This window comes from Chrysemys picta, chromosome 14, assembly GCF_011386835.1.
Source record: "Chrysemys picta bellii isolate R12L10 chromosome 14, ASM1138683v2, whole genome shotgun sequence".
Lineage (NCBI taxonomy): Eukaryota > Metazoa > Chordata > Testudines > Emydidae > Chrysemys > Chrysemys picta.
In genome coordinates this window covers 18,127,883-18,142,190 of record NC_088804.1, presented here as the reverse complement: position 1 = coordinate 18,142,190, position 14,308 = coordinate 18,127,883, and the positions used below count along the sequence as shown (strand labels likewise).

At 42.3% G+C, this 14,308-nt stretch overlaps 1 protein-coding gene across 1 annotated transcript in view; it reads left to right on the top strand.

Moving 5' to 3' along the window:
* The first annotated feature begins 256 nt into the window (after positions 1–256).
* Positions 257–14,308, top strand: part of ADCY7 (adenylate cyclase 7) — a 117,232-nt gene continuing 103,180 nt past the window's right edge. Inside the window, exon 1 of the mRNA XM_008166957.4 lies at positions 257–391. The gene's annotated coding sequence lies outside the window, so the exon portion shown is untranslated. The remainder of the gene's footprint in view (positions 392–14,308) is intronic.

Here is a 14,308-nt window from a genome sequence, read left to right as displayed (position 1 = left end):
CAGCCAGCTCCTGGGGCTTTTACCGTTCCCCGCACCCCTGCCTGCGCCACCTGTTCCTCTCTCTCCTCCAGCCCCCCGGGGTCCTGCGCCCCCCTCGCCCACCCAGGGACTCCTGCTGCTCTTCGCACGGAACCGGGCGCCCGCCTCCCCCGTGCCCCGCTCCGGCCCGCCCCCGGGAGCAACGAGCCCCCGCGTCCAGCCCGGGGCCGTCCCCGGGAGCAACGAGCCCCCTCGCCCAGCCCGGCCCAGGGCCGCCCCGCGCCGCGCTCACCTGGGTGGAGGCGGCGCCGCTAGGGGGCAGGGAGCTCGCGGCGCTTTTCCGCCCTGGGGAGCCGCGGCTCACCCAGGAGACTCCCCGGAGCGAGACGGGAGGCGCGACCCGCCGCAGCAGGTGAGTGGCCGGCGGGAAGGGGCTCCCGGGTCCCCAGCCGCGCTGCTGCCCGGCCCAGGGGCTCCGCGCCGCTCCGCGCGGGCCGGCTGGGCGGACGCGGGCTCGCCGGGCGGCAGCACCCTGCCGCTTTCGTGGGCAGGAGAGCGAAGGGCAGGCTCCGGAGCAACCCGCCACACTCGCTTCCTCCCTCAAGCGCCTGGCTTCGCTCAGCCCGGGGCAGCCGGCCCCTGCCCTGCTCCCCTGGCAAGTGAGCTCCCCCGGGGGACTCTGCCCTTTCACAGCGCCCCGCTGAGCCCCGCTGCTGATCCCGCAAGCCGGCCCCTGCCCCGCTCCCCTGGCGCGTGAGCTCCCCCGGGGGACTCTGCCCTTTCACAGCGCCCCGCTGCTGGTCCCGCAAGCCGGCCCCTGCCCCGCTCCCCTGGCAAGTGAGCTCCCCCGGGGGACTCTGCCCTTTCACAGCGCCCCGCTGCTGGTCCCGCAAGCCGGCCCCTGCCCCGCTCCCCTGGCAAGTGAGCTCCCCCGGGGGACCCTGCCCTTTCACAGCGCCCCGCTGAGCCCCGCTGCTGGTCCCGCAAGCCGGCCCCTGCTCCGCTCCCCTGGCGCGCCTTGGGGCGTGAGCTGCACCGGGGAGGGGACGGGACCGGACTGGACCCTGTCCTTTCACAGCGCCCCGCTGCTGGTCCCGCAAGCCGGCTCCTGGCCACTGATCCCTAGGTTGGGCCAGCCCATGGAAAGGGGGTTGTCGCACCGTCGGGCTGGAGCCGCTGAAAGGGAAGGCGAAAGAGTCTTTTTTAACATCTCCCAGAGCTAACCGGTGCTCTGATCTGTTCAGTGTGGAGCTGTGTGTTTCCTCTCTTTACCGGCCCCTCTCCCCCTGTCATATTTTCTATTTATTCATCCTGGGGAATAGAAGTTAATTTTGGGTCATAGGGCCAGTTGCTAGTTGGACTGAAAGTCAGCTTCTCTCTAAAGCAAGTTCAATTTGAGACAGCTGTGTGTGTATTTGTATAGTTTCTTCCATTATCCTGTTCCCCAAATGTTAAATACAAGTCTTCCAGTTCTAGGCCCTGGTTCTTCAAACACACCCAGGCCTAATTTTACTATGCTGAGTATTCCCTCAATGGGAGTAAAGTTAAGCAAGTGTGTAAGTGTTTGTAGTATCAAGGCCCTAGAAATAAGATTTTTAGCTGACCTATGTCAGAATCCCTTTGAATTTCATACAGTTTAAAGATCTAAAAGTGGTAATGACCAACATGTAAAATATTTTAAAACAACTTATAGCTTTACAGTAACCCAGGCATACATGGAAGTTAGTGAGTCAAGATGTCTCACTGTATGACAAATAGCAGACAAACTGCACCCAAGGAAGCTGAATAGAGATGATGTAAGACTTGCCAGAACCTGTTTCTGAAGTTGATGCACTTGATGGTAGCAAATTATAGTAAAACCAATTGTAACAAAAATATGTGGCAAAGTATGATTGAGAACAGAAAAATTGAGTGAGCCAGATCGTATGTTCCAATATGCATGCAAAACTCTCATTGAAGTCAGTGGGAGTTTTATGTGTATACTGGAGAGCAGAAGTTGTCCTGTGTGTTTAAGTATTTTCTTAAGGGTAGAAATTCTCAATCCATAATCCGTGATTGATGGGCCTTTCTCTGTAGAAGAGGACAGCAGCAGACAAACAATATTAGCATCTGAGAGTGGAAGTTATGGCCTAGCTGGTAAATCTTACTTGGGTCAGGAAGTTCTAATAAAACACTGAAGATATAGAACCTTTTGGTCCTGCTCAATGTGTGTTTGTTAACTGAATGGAGATATTGAAATCTATGGCAGGTAGTTCTACAAACTACTTTCTACAAAGACTTACACACGTGCTTAACTTGATTGTATTGTGAGTAGTCCTATTGAAACTGCTTGCAGTATGTGAAGCTAAACAGCTTTGTAAATCTTTGCAGGATCAGGGCCTTAGTTAATGTTGACTCATTTAAGGCATAAATGACTTTCCATTAAAAGTAGTCTTCTTGAAAGGATGTAATTACATTTTACAAGCTATAGCAATCAAAAAGCCTACATGCTTCTGATAATAAAAATGCCTTGCTTTTGTAGATGTGAGGAGATCTGGTAAACTCAGGGGTTGATGATTGTTCCTTGTTTACACAGGCCAGATGATTGAAAACATAACTTACTGGCCTTGTCTTTTGCACCACAGAACAACATAAAGTCAGGAAGTTGTCTTAACAGTACTGGAGTGTTTTGGATGCCTTTTTCTAATATTTCTTCATATTGTGGCTTGACACATCACTGAAAGGGGTATTAGGAAATCAGAGAGAAAACTTGCAAACATTTCTAAAGAGATTGGTCAATGATTGGTAGGCCAAAAGAATCATATATCTGTGATTCACTTCTAATTTCAGTGGGAAAGTTTTACACTATGGAGACTTATATGACAACTTCAGCTTAATAACAGGATAAAAACATTCCAAAAGGTTACCATGGCAATCTATTATTGGTACTTTTTATTTGTTTGAAATAAATCAAGTACTACATTTTGTAATGTCATATCATTAACACTGAAGACAGGGATCTCTCCAGAATCTATCAAGCCTAATACTTATTTCATAAGTAAGTCTCTCTACAACTCTATGGTCTTTGGAAGTAATTTAGAATCTACTGAAGAAACCAGGACTTGGTCAACAGGAGTGCTGACCATTGGAAAATACACTTGAAAGCAGTTTTGAACTGTTTTAAAGTAAATACTAACTACAGTATTTGAATTTGGCTTAGTAAGGAAGAATCTGCTGTTTTCAAGTCAGACGTAAATAGTAAAAACATTTAGACAGTGTTTTGTGATTATGATTCGTTACAGGAAAAAAGTGTCCTGTCTTGTAACGGGGACGCTGGAAGACAAGCAAGCATTTTGAAGATCATTGATTAGAAAGAGAAATAACCAAAGTCTTATTGTGTATACACACACAGACTAGCAGTCTTAATACCCTGTTCTGTATTTCAAAATACTGAAGTCAACTCTAAAGAGGGTACATGCACTTGAGGCCAGCACCAAAATACAAATTTAGAAGACCTACAGCTATTTAATAAAATATCTTTTGAAGATAGGTAGACACTGACAATATTGTAATATTCTTATTTATGTTTTAATAACGCAAGTACTGAGAAAGAGAAAAGAAACTTTCTAAAAGGTTTTAATTATGTCCAAAATCAAAATGCCTTTTATTTAAGGCATCCTAATTTAAGAGTATTGGCTTATGAACTTTTTATTTGCACTTTCCATCTCCTTTAATCAAAAGATTAGATTGGTATTATGTCTGCTGTTAAAACCCATGATGGATTACACTTTGTGTGTGTGGTGACACAAGTGCTTAGGTTTTGAAGTTATTTACTTTGCGATGGTTGCCATTCAAGTCAACAGGGGCCAACAATCACCATGTGTGATACTGCAATATTCCATTGTACTCAGAATAGAAAATAATAGTGATGTCCAGAATGCGACTGTCTGGTTATAGTAAGTTAAAGTTGACTTTTAATGGTTACCACTGTATGTCATGTAGGATGCCAGAGGCTACTGATAACAGAAATCAGGATCCCGTGGGCATTCTTGTAAAACAGTCATTGCATTTTTAAAATTGTTCCTAGTAGGGCCGTTGATTAATCACAGTTAACTCACGCGATTAACTTTAAAAAATTAATTGCGATTATTAGCAGTTTTAATCACACTGTTAAACAATAGAATACCAATTGACATTTATTAAATATTTTGGATGTTTTTCTACATTTTCAAATATATTGATTTCAATTACAATACAAAATACAAAGCGCACAGTGCTCACTTCATATTATTCTTATTACAAATAATTGCACTGTAAAAATGATAAAAGAAATGGTATTTTTCAATTCATCTCATACAAGTACTGTAGTGCAATTTCTTTGTCGTGAAAGTGCAGTTTACAAATGTAGGATTTTTTTGTTACATAACTGCACTCAAAAACAAAACAATGTAAAACTTTAGAGACTACCAGTCCACTCCGTCCTACTTCCTGTGCAGCCAATTGCTAAGACAAACAAGTTTGTTTACATTGGCAGGAGATAATGCTGCCTTCATCTTATTTACAATGTCACCTGAAAGTGAGAACAGACATTCACATGGCACTTTTGTAGCCAGCATTGCAAGGTATTTATGTGCCAGATATGCTAAACATTCGTATGCCCCTTCAGGTTTCGGCCACCATTCCAGAGGACATGCTTCCATGCTGATGACGCTCATTTAAAAAAAAAAAGTTAATTAAATTTGTGCTTGAAATCCTTGGGGGAGAATTGTATGCCTCCTGCTCTGTTTTACCCCAATTCTGCCATATATTTCATGTTATAGCAATCTCAGATGAGATTTAAGAACACTTTCACTGCAGATTTGACAAAATGCAAAAAAAGGTACCAATGTGAGATTTCTAAAGATAGCTACAGCACTCGACCCAAGGTTTAAGAATCTGAAGTGCCTTCCAAAATCTGAGAGGGATGAGGTGTCATAGAATCATAGAATATTAGGGTTGGAAGAGACCTCAGGAGGTCATCTATCCAATCCCCTGCTCAAAGCAGGACCAACACCAACTAAATCATCCCAGCCAGGGCTTTGTTAAGCTGGGCCTTAAAAACCTCTAAGTATGGAGATTCCACCACCTCCCTAGGTAACCCATTCCAGTGCTTCACCACCCTCTTAGTGAAGTAGTGTTTCCTAATACCCAACCTAGACCTCCCCCACTGCAACTTGAGACCATTGCTCCTTGTTCTGTCATCAGATACCACTGAGAACAGCCTAGCTCCATCCTCTTTGGAACCCCCTTTCAGGTAGTTAAAGGCTGCTATCAATTCCTCCCTCACTCTTCTCTTCTTCAGACTAAATAACCCCAGTTCCCTCAGCCTCTCCTCATAAGTCATGTGCCCTAGCACCCTAATCATTTTCATTGCCCTCTGCTGGACTCTCTCCCATTTCCCCACATCCCTTCTGTAATGGGGGGACCAAAACGATGCAATACTCCAGTTGTGGCCTCACCAGTGCCGAATAGAGGGGAATAATCACTTCCCTCAATCTGCTGGCAATGCTGCTACTAATACAGACCAATATGCCGTTGGCCTTCTTGGTATACTGCTGACTCATATCCAGCTTCTCGTCCATTGTAATCCCCAGGTCCTTTTCTGCACAATTGCTGCTTAGCCAGTCAGTCCCCAGCCTGTAGCAGTGCATGGGATTCTTCCTTCCTAAGTGCAGGACTCTGCACTTGTCCTTGTTGAACCTTGTCAGATTTCTTTTGGCCCAATCCTCCAATTTGTCTAGGTCACTCTGAATCCTATCCCTACTTTTCAGCGTATCTACCTCTCCCCCCCAGTTTAGTGTCATCTGCAAACTTGCTGAGGGTGCAATTAATCCCATCATCCAGATCATTAATAAAGATGTTGAACAAAACTGGCCCCAGGACTGACCCCTGGGGCACTCCGCTTGATACCGGCTGCCAATTAGACATCGAGCCATTGATCACTACCTGTTAAGCCCGACAAGCTAGCCAGCTTTTTATCCACCTTACAGTCCATTCATCCAATCCATACTTTTTTAACTTGCTGGCAAGAATACTTTGGGAGACGGTATCAAAAGCTTTGCTAAAGTCAAGATATATCCTATCCACTGCTTTCCCCATATCCACAGAGCCTGTTATCTCATCATAGAAGGCAGTCAGGTTGGTCAGGCATGATTTGCCCTTGGTGAATCCATGTTGACTGTTCCTGATCACCTTCCTCTCCTCCAAGTGCTTCAAAATGGATTCCTTGAGCACCTGCTCCATGATTTTGCCAGGGATCAAAGTGAGGCTGACTGGTCTGTAGTTCCTTGGGTTTTCTTTCTTCCCTTTTTAAAATATGGGGACTATATTTGCCTTTTTCCAATTGTCCTGGACCTCCCGCCGATCACCACGAATTTTCAGAGATAATGGCCAATGTCTCTGCAATCACACCAGCCAACTCCCTCAGCACCCTTGGATGCATTATATCTGGACTCATGGACTGTGTTGCCCAATGCAGCAGTCTGGGAGCTGACCTAGTCTGTGAAGACTGAGGCAAAAAAAAGCATTGAGTACTTCAGCTTTTTCCACATCTTCTGTCACTATGTTGCCTCCCGCATTCAGTAAGGGGCCCACACTTTCCCTGTCCTCCTCCTTATTGCTAACATACCTGTAGAAACCCTTCTTGTTACCCTTTACATCCCTTGCTAGCTCCAATTGTGCTTTGGCCTTCCTGATTATACCCCTGTCTGCTCTAGCCATATTTTTATACTCCTCCCTAGTCATCTGTCCAAATTTCCACTTCTTGTCAACTTCCTTTTTGAGTTTAAGCTCACCGAAGATTTCACTGTTAAGCCAAGCTTGTTGCCTCCCATATCTGCTATTCTTTCTGCACATCAGGATGGTTTGTTCCTGCGCTCTCAATAAGGCTTCTTTAAAATACAGCCAGCTCTCCTGGACTCCTTGCCCCCTCATATTAGCCTCCCAGGGGATCCTGCCCATCAGTTCCCTAAGGAAGTCTAAGTCTGCTTTTCTGAAGTCCAGGGTCCGTATGTTGCTACTCTCCCTGTCGAGCATCCTTTCAGAAGTCTTAAAAGAGCAACACTCCAATGTGGAAACTATGAAAACTAACCACCAAAAAAGAAAATCAACCTTTTGCTGGTGGCATCTGACTCAGATGATTAAAATGAACATGCCTCGGTCTGCACTGCTTTGGATCGTCATCGAGCAAAACCGATCACCAGTATGTCCTCTGGAATGGCGGTTGAAGCATGACGAGACATATGAATCTTTAGCGCATCTGGCACATAAATATCTTCCAACGCCAGTTAAAACAGTGCCATGTGAACGGCTGTTCTCACTTTCAGGTGACATTGTAAATAAGAGGCAGGCAGCATTGTCTACTGCAAATGTAAACAAACTTGTTTGTCTGAGCGATTGGCTGCACAGAAAGTAGGACTGAGTGGACTTGCAGGCTCTAAAGTTTTACATTGTTTTATTTTTGAATGCAGTTATTTGTACATAATTCTACATTTGTAAGTTCAACTTTCATGATAAAGAAGTTGCACTACAATACTTGTATTAAGTGAATTGAAATACTGTTTCTTTTTTACAATGCAAATATTTGTAATAAAAAAATAGTGAGCATTATACACTTTGTATTCTGTGTTATAATTGAAATCAATTATATTTAAAAATGTGGAAAACATCCAAAAATATTTAAATAAATGGTATTCTATTATTGTTTAATAGCAGGATTAATCACATGATTAATTTGTTTAATCGCTTGAGAGTCCTAGTTTCTAGTGAAGCTAACGACAATGGGATTAAAAGAAAACAAGAAAGATACTTAGGGACTGAATTATGGGCATATCGACACCCACATGGCTTGTGCTAAGTGAAAGAGCAGGTGATAATTTGGAGATAATTAGTTTAGATACTAGCCTAAATAGAAAACAGACAGCAGTGTCTCCACTTAATACATATGTTTGTGTGACTGGGAGTTGTACGTTCATCAAAAAAGATACTATATCTTTGGGAATTACAGAAAATCCTGGGGCCTCCCACTCTGCCTGGCTACAGATTTATTTCTTGAGTTACATCTTTGATTGAGGAATAATATAATAGATAGGACTATTATGATCATCTGGTCTGACCTATATAACACAGGCCATGGAATTTCACTCTGTTATTCCTTTGTCAGTTGCATACTTCTGGCTGAGCTGCAACATTTATTTTAGAAAGCCAGCCAGTCCCTTTTGTAGTTGGGAATGTGTTTTTGTTGTTGTTGTTTGCTCGCTCGCTTGGTGTTTTGGATTTATATAATATAACATATATGTATATAACATGTATATCTATATAATGCATGTCAGACTTCACTAAGCATCTAGGGAACTTTTATGTTGAAAGTCTGTTGTGGAGCTTTTAGATGTAAATGCTTGTATTTTTACTCTGATTTTATTTTTAAGAAGATTGTTTTATTGATTATAGGTGCTCAGGTACCTGCCACTGGGCAGGGATATGAAATTATAAATAAATCAATACTGGAGACACAGGTTTCTTTTGTTGTCATTTGCTTTTCAGAATATCAAGGGCTGTCTGTGCTGCACAAGCATGTAGACTGATTAAAGAGTGACAGGTGTATAGAAGTAAGCCTTTGCGTTTGCAGATTAAACAATTAAAAAAAAAAGCCTGGGTTTTACAAAAAGTATTATTAGTTTTTCACTTCACTTTTGTATCATTCAGCTTGTTTTATTGGGAAATTACAGTAGATTGCATGAGATAATATAGGGCCCTACCAAATTCATGACCATGAAAAACGCGTCAGACCGTGAAATCTGTTAACCCTCCCTCCCCCCCGCCCCCAATGAAATCTGGTCTCTTGTGTGGTTTTACCCTATGCTATATAGATTTCACTGGGGATACCAGTTTCTCAAATTGGGGGGTCCTGACCCAAAAGGGAGTTGCAGAGGGTCACAAGGTTATTTTAGGGGGATTACAGTATTGCCGCCCTTACTTCTGCACTGCCTTCAGAGCTGGGTGGCCAAAGAGCGGTGGCTGCTGATTGAAGGCCCAGCTCTGCAGGCAGCAGCGCACAAGTATGGGTGGCAATACCATACCATGCCACCCTTACTTCTGCGCTGCTGCTGGTGGCGGCTATGCCTTCAGAGCTGGGATCCTGGCCAGCAGCTGCCACTCTCCAGCTGCCCAGCTCTGAAGGCAGCGCCACCAGCAGCAGCTCAGAAGTAAGGGTAGCAGTACCGCAACCTCCCCTATAATAACCTTGCAACACCCCCACCCAACTCCTTTATGGGTCAGGACCCCTACAATTACAACATCGTGAAACTTCAGATTTAAAGAGCTAAAATTTACGATTTTTAAAATTCTAGGACTGTGAAATTGACCCAAATAGACTTTGCATTTGGTAAGGCCCTAGATTTATGTATTACGATAATACATTAGGCTGTGTGTGTATATGCAAAGCTGCCTGTTGAAGTAAGGCTATGTATTAGTCTAGAAGATACCCATAATGAACAAACAGGCACGCAAACTCTGAAGTGCGTGTGCATCTGAATGTACCGATGAATCTCACACCCACCACGTGCACATTTCAAGCTGTTAGCAGATAAAGATTTAAAGATTTGACACACTAAAATGGGAAGAAAATGAAAATCTATATCAATACGTTTCAGAACTCAAGGAAGTATTCAAAAGTTTAAAAAAAACAAAAACAGGAGAGAAGGATGAATTTGAGTGTATGCACTACAAATGGTGTGACCCAATTATTACATGTAAATATTTATAGGCTAATAGTTCTGTGTCTAAACTGTTTATTCAAATGAAAAGTTTTATTTGGGGATTAGAGAGATATCGTTTTCTTAAACTCAGAGTTGGCATTGTGTTTTGAGTTCTGTTTTAGTTCTGCTGCAAACCACATTGATTAACAGAATTCAGCGCATTAATCTACTGAATACTCCCCCCCCCCATCTTTCCGTCCACCAAAATAAATCCTAATATTGATCCAGAAAAATTATTAATAGTTTTTTGCACTGATTGTTGTGGTGGTAATAAACACTGATAAATCCCTGGGAAAAAATAAATAAAATTAAAACTGAAAATGAAGGGTCCTGTACACCTCTACCCTGATAAAATGCTGTCCTCCGGAGCCAAAAAATCTTACCGCGTTATAGGTGAAACTGTGTTATATCGAACTTGTTTTGATCCACCAGAGTGCGCAGCCCTGCCCCCCCCCCCCGAGCACTGCTTTACTGCGTTATATCCGAATTCGGGTCGCGTTATATCGGGGTAGAGGTGTATATGAGAAGCACTGCATACCAGCTATGGGTATTTTCTGGCTCTCCTTAACTAGCATTGAAAATAGTTTGGTTATTGTGGAGACATAACACTTGATACAATCCTGATGCTTCATTCTGGGTTGACATGGAGCAAGGTTTTCCAAAGGTGGGTTATTTTTCTATCCACATGGGGATGTGGATCCAAGGGAGAGAACATGAGTAGAGATGCAATGGTTAGGATTTTCAGAGGTACAGTTCCTTGAAGCTTCTTCTGAAAATCCCAGTTTATGGTTCTGATTCAGCACACCTTTACTTCCACACATAATGCTTAATACTGCTACTATTATTTAGAACAGGATTTTGATACCTGTACTATCACTCATTGCACCTTACTTCATGAATTGTTCCATGGACTTCAGTGTGGTACACTTTTTAACATGGGTTAAGATATTAGAATCTGCCCCTTAATGAGTAGTCCCATTTGAAGTCACATGAGGACTGGACTCTCATTGATCTAAACCAGCTTTACTATCCTCCTCTCCTTCCTGGAGAAGGTGCCCAGTCATTACTAAAGTTCTTCAGGAAAGTCTCTTTAAACGTCTGAACTACAGTATATTTCATTTAAAAAACTGAGTATTTCTTTCAGGGATTATAAGTGGTGGACAGTAAATATTAATAAAAGAAACAAAGGTTTTGTTTTTTAAAAGAGAGAAAAGCTGCAAAGATTCAAGATGATTATTTGGTAGGTTGACAGGATATTACAGCTGATAAGCTTGTATTTTTGCCTGTTAGTCAAATCAGATCATAATATATTAAAATCAGGAAGTGCATTTTCATCCTCCGCTTAATACATTTTCAGAAACAGAGTAATTTGTAAGTAATACCTCCACAAAACCCCAAAATCTAGTGTTCACTGATACATACATTTTACTGTTTGAAATAGGAAAAAAGAGGAAACATTTTGAGTATTTCAAAACTACTCAATAGGGATCTTAATGGAAGATATGTAGCAACATACTTTTAAAAATGCACCGTTGTAGCTTTTCCTGTGCATACAAGTGATACTGAAGATATTAAATCTTTATCATACTTGAATTTACTGATCTTATTGCTTAGTAACCATATTGTAGGAGTCTTTTTTTTCTTCTTCTTCAGGAAAGCGTTAAAAATCTGTATTAAGTTTGGATATTTTTGTAGATTTTAGATCCAATACTGTGAAGACTTATGTACTGCTTCACTTTGCACTCAGTGAATAGTCTCATTGACTTGATGTGTCCAAACTAAGCATGCATGCAAGTCTCTGTGTGATTGGGGACTTTATTAGGAATATATCTGTATTTTGAACTTCATCTTCAGATAAACAATACATCTTTTTTCCAACTGTCAACTTGCGAAGAATGGAGCTTTAAGTAGCCAGGTGAACAATTTGATGTACACTGACTCTGAAGTATGTGGGGAATTGACGTAAAGACGTTACAAACACTCATCTATTGAATGTCAGAATCCTTTATGCAATGTTTTGCAGATCCAGGCAGCTGCCAGTGCAAGTTATGACTTATGCTGATGGACTGTATTCAGATGGAATTTAACTTCAAAGTTAAATTGTTTAAAAAAACAATTTTTGAGTCACAATCCAGTGAAAGTTCTTAGTGAGCTTCACAATTTATTAGTATTATCCTAAGTATTCAATTTTTTTTAAAGTGGCACAACTTCAACTTGTCTGTGCAGTGTACACTAAAACTGATATTTTAAATATTGTGCATATTTTCTCTTATGTAACATAAAAGGTTGAGCTGTTGAACCGTATAATTTAGGTGAGTGGCTTTTTGATTGAAATTTTATTAGGGTTGACTATAGTGTTATCAGTTGTTTTGTTGAATTTGAGGAGTAAATTTCCTTTATTGAAATTTAAAATGTAAGTGGTTTAACATACCTGAGGTATAAATGAAAATATGAAACTGTAGTCCTGATTCTGCAGTGACCTGTGTATAGACAGAAACCTCTGCCTATGCAGAGCCCCATTGAAATCACTGGGGAGTATATTGGAGGATCAGGGCCTTTATCGGTAAATAAAGTATAAAAATAAACTCTCTTCTGATTGATAAAATGCTGTGAAAGTCTTTGTGATCAGGCTTGGTGCTTGTGGCAGTTCTTAGTTGATTTTCAGTCTCTTGGTGCTTTAGCTAAAAGAAAAGAGCTTCCCCCCATGCTTACTGGGTCATTGTGGTTAATTTCTTGATCAGTTTGGAAGTTCATTGTTAAAGTTCCATGTGGGAACTTGTACTTTTCTGTCATTGAAGAGTTCCAAAAGAGGTACTTCCCAAAACGTTTGGAGAGGGGCATGTTTCCTATGTTTTTGGAACATATGAAACGTAAATGGAAAATAATAGCAGTGTTACCATATGTATCACAGTAGAATTATAGAAAATAACCAACTGATACTGGTTGGATGCATGTGGCAAGTAGGCATTACTGTTATGATTAATATTTTTGTTTGTTTACACCTTTAAAAAAATGGACTCAAAACTACAAACCGTGCAGATAACTTAGGAACCTGTGGCTATGTACACATTACTGTGGCCTTTCTCCTAGCTCCTATCTTTTTGGGCAGGTCTACACATAAAAAGCTGCAGCTGCACCTCTGTAGTGCATTAGTGAAGATTCTGCTATGCCAATGGGAGAGCTTGTGTCCGCACCAGGGGTAGGTTGGTATAACTGCATCGCTCCGAGGCATGGATTTTTCACGTGCCTAAACGACGTAGTTATACTGATATAAGTTTGTAGTGTAGACCTGGCCTTACTAAGCCCACTTGTTGCATTGCCTTAAATTGGACAGAAAGCTCTTCAGAATATAGACTCTCTTATTATGTGTAGGGCCCTACCAAATTCTTGGCCATGAAAAACAGGTCACAGACCGTGCAATCTGGTCTTCCCCCATGAAATCTGGTCTTCTGTGTGATTTTACCCTATACTATACAGATTTCACAGGAGAGACCAATGTTTCTCAAATTAGGGGTCCTGACCCAAAAGGGAGTTTCAGGGGGTCACAAGGTTAATTTAGGGGGGTCACAGTATTGCCACCCTTACTTCTGTGCTACCTTCAGATCTGGGTGGCTGGAGAGCAGCAGCTGTTGTCCAGGCACCCAACTCTGAAGGCAGCGCCCTGCCAGCAGCTGCGCAAAAGTAAGGGTGGTGGTACCATACCATGCCACCCTTACTTCTGCGCTGCTGCCTTCAGAGCTGGGCAGCCGGAGAGTGGTGGCTACTGACTGAGGGACCAACTCTGCAGGCAGCAGCGCAGAAGTAAGGATGGCATGGTATGGTATTCCCACCCTTACTTCTGCGCTGCTACTGACTGCAGTTCTGCCTTCAGAGCTGGGCTTCTGGCCAGCAGCCACCATTCTCCAGCTGCCCAGCTCTGAAGGCTGCATCACCACCAGCAGCAGCGCAGAAGTAAGGGTAGCAGTACCGCAACCCCCACCCACACACAATAACTTTGCAAACCCCTGCCCCCACACACAATTCCTCTATGGGTCAGGATCCCTAAAATTAAAACACTGTGAATTTTCAGATTTAAATAGCTGAAATAATTAAATTTACAATTTTCAAAATCCGATGACCATGAAATTGTCCAAAATGGTCCATGAATTTGGTAGGGCTCTAAGTATGTGGTTGTAAGAGCACCGATTGGGGCCTCTGGGCGATGCTATAGGCACATTGAATATATACTAATATGCCTGATGAACACACAGATGTGTGATTGGTATAATTGTTTTGTTCAATAATATTTCTAACACTTTTCATGTGTAGATGATTACCAAGGCAAGTATCATCTCATTTCCGGCATAAAAAGTTAAGTAACTTGCCCACACACATGCAGTGATGAATGGCAAAGTCAGGATTAGAACTTGGATCTCCCAACCCTCAGTTCGTGCCCTGTCCACAGGGATTGCTCTATCTCATAGCTTGGTAATGGAGTTAAGATGTGTGTTTATGTTGCAGGGTGTCCTTCAAACAGAAACCTCCTTTGTTTTCAATAGTTTTAATATAAACCAAAC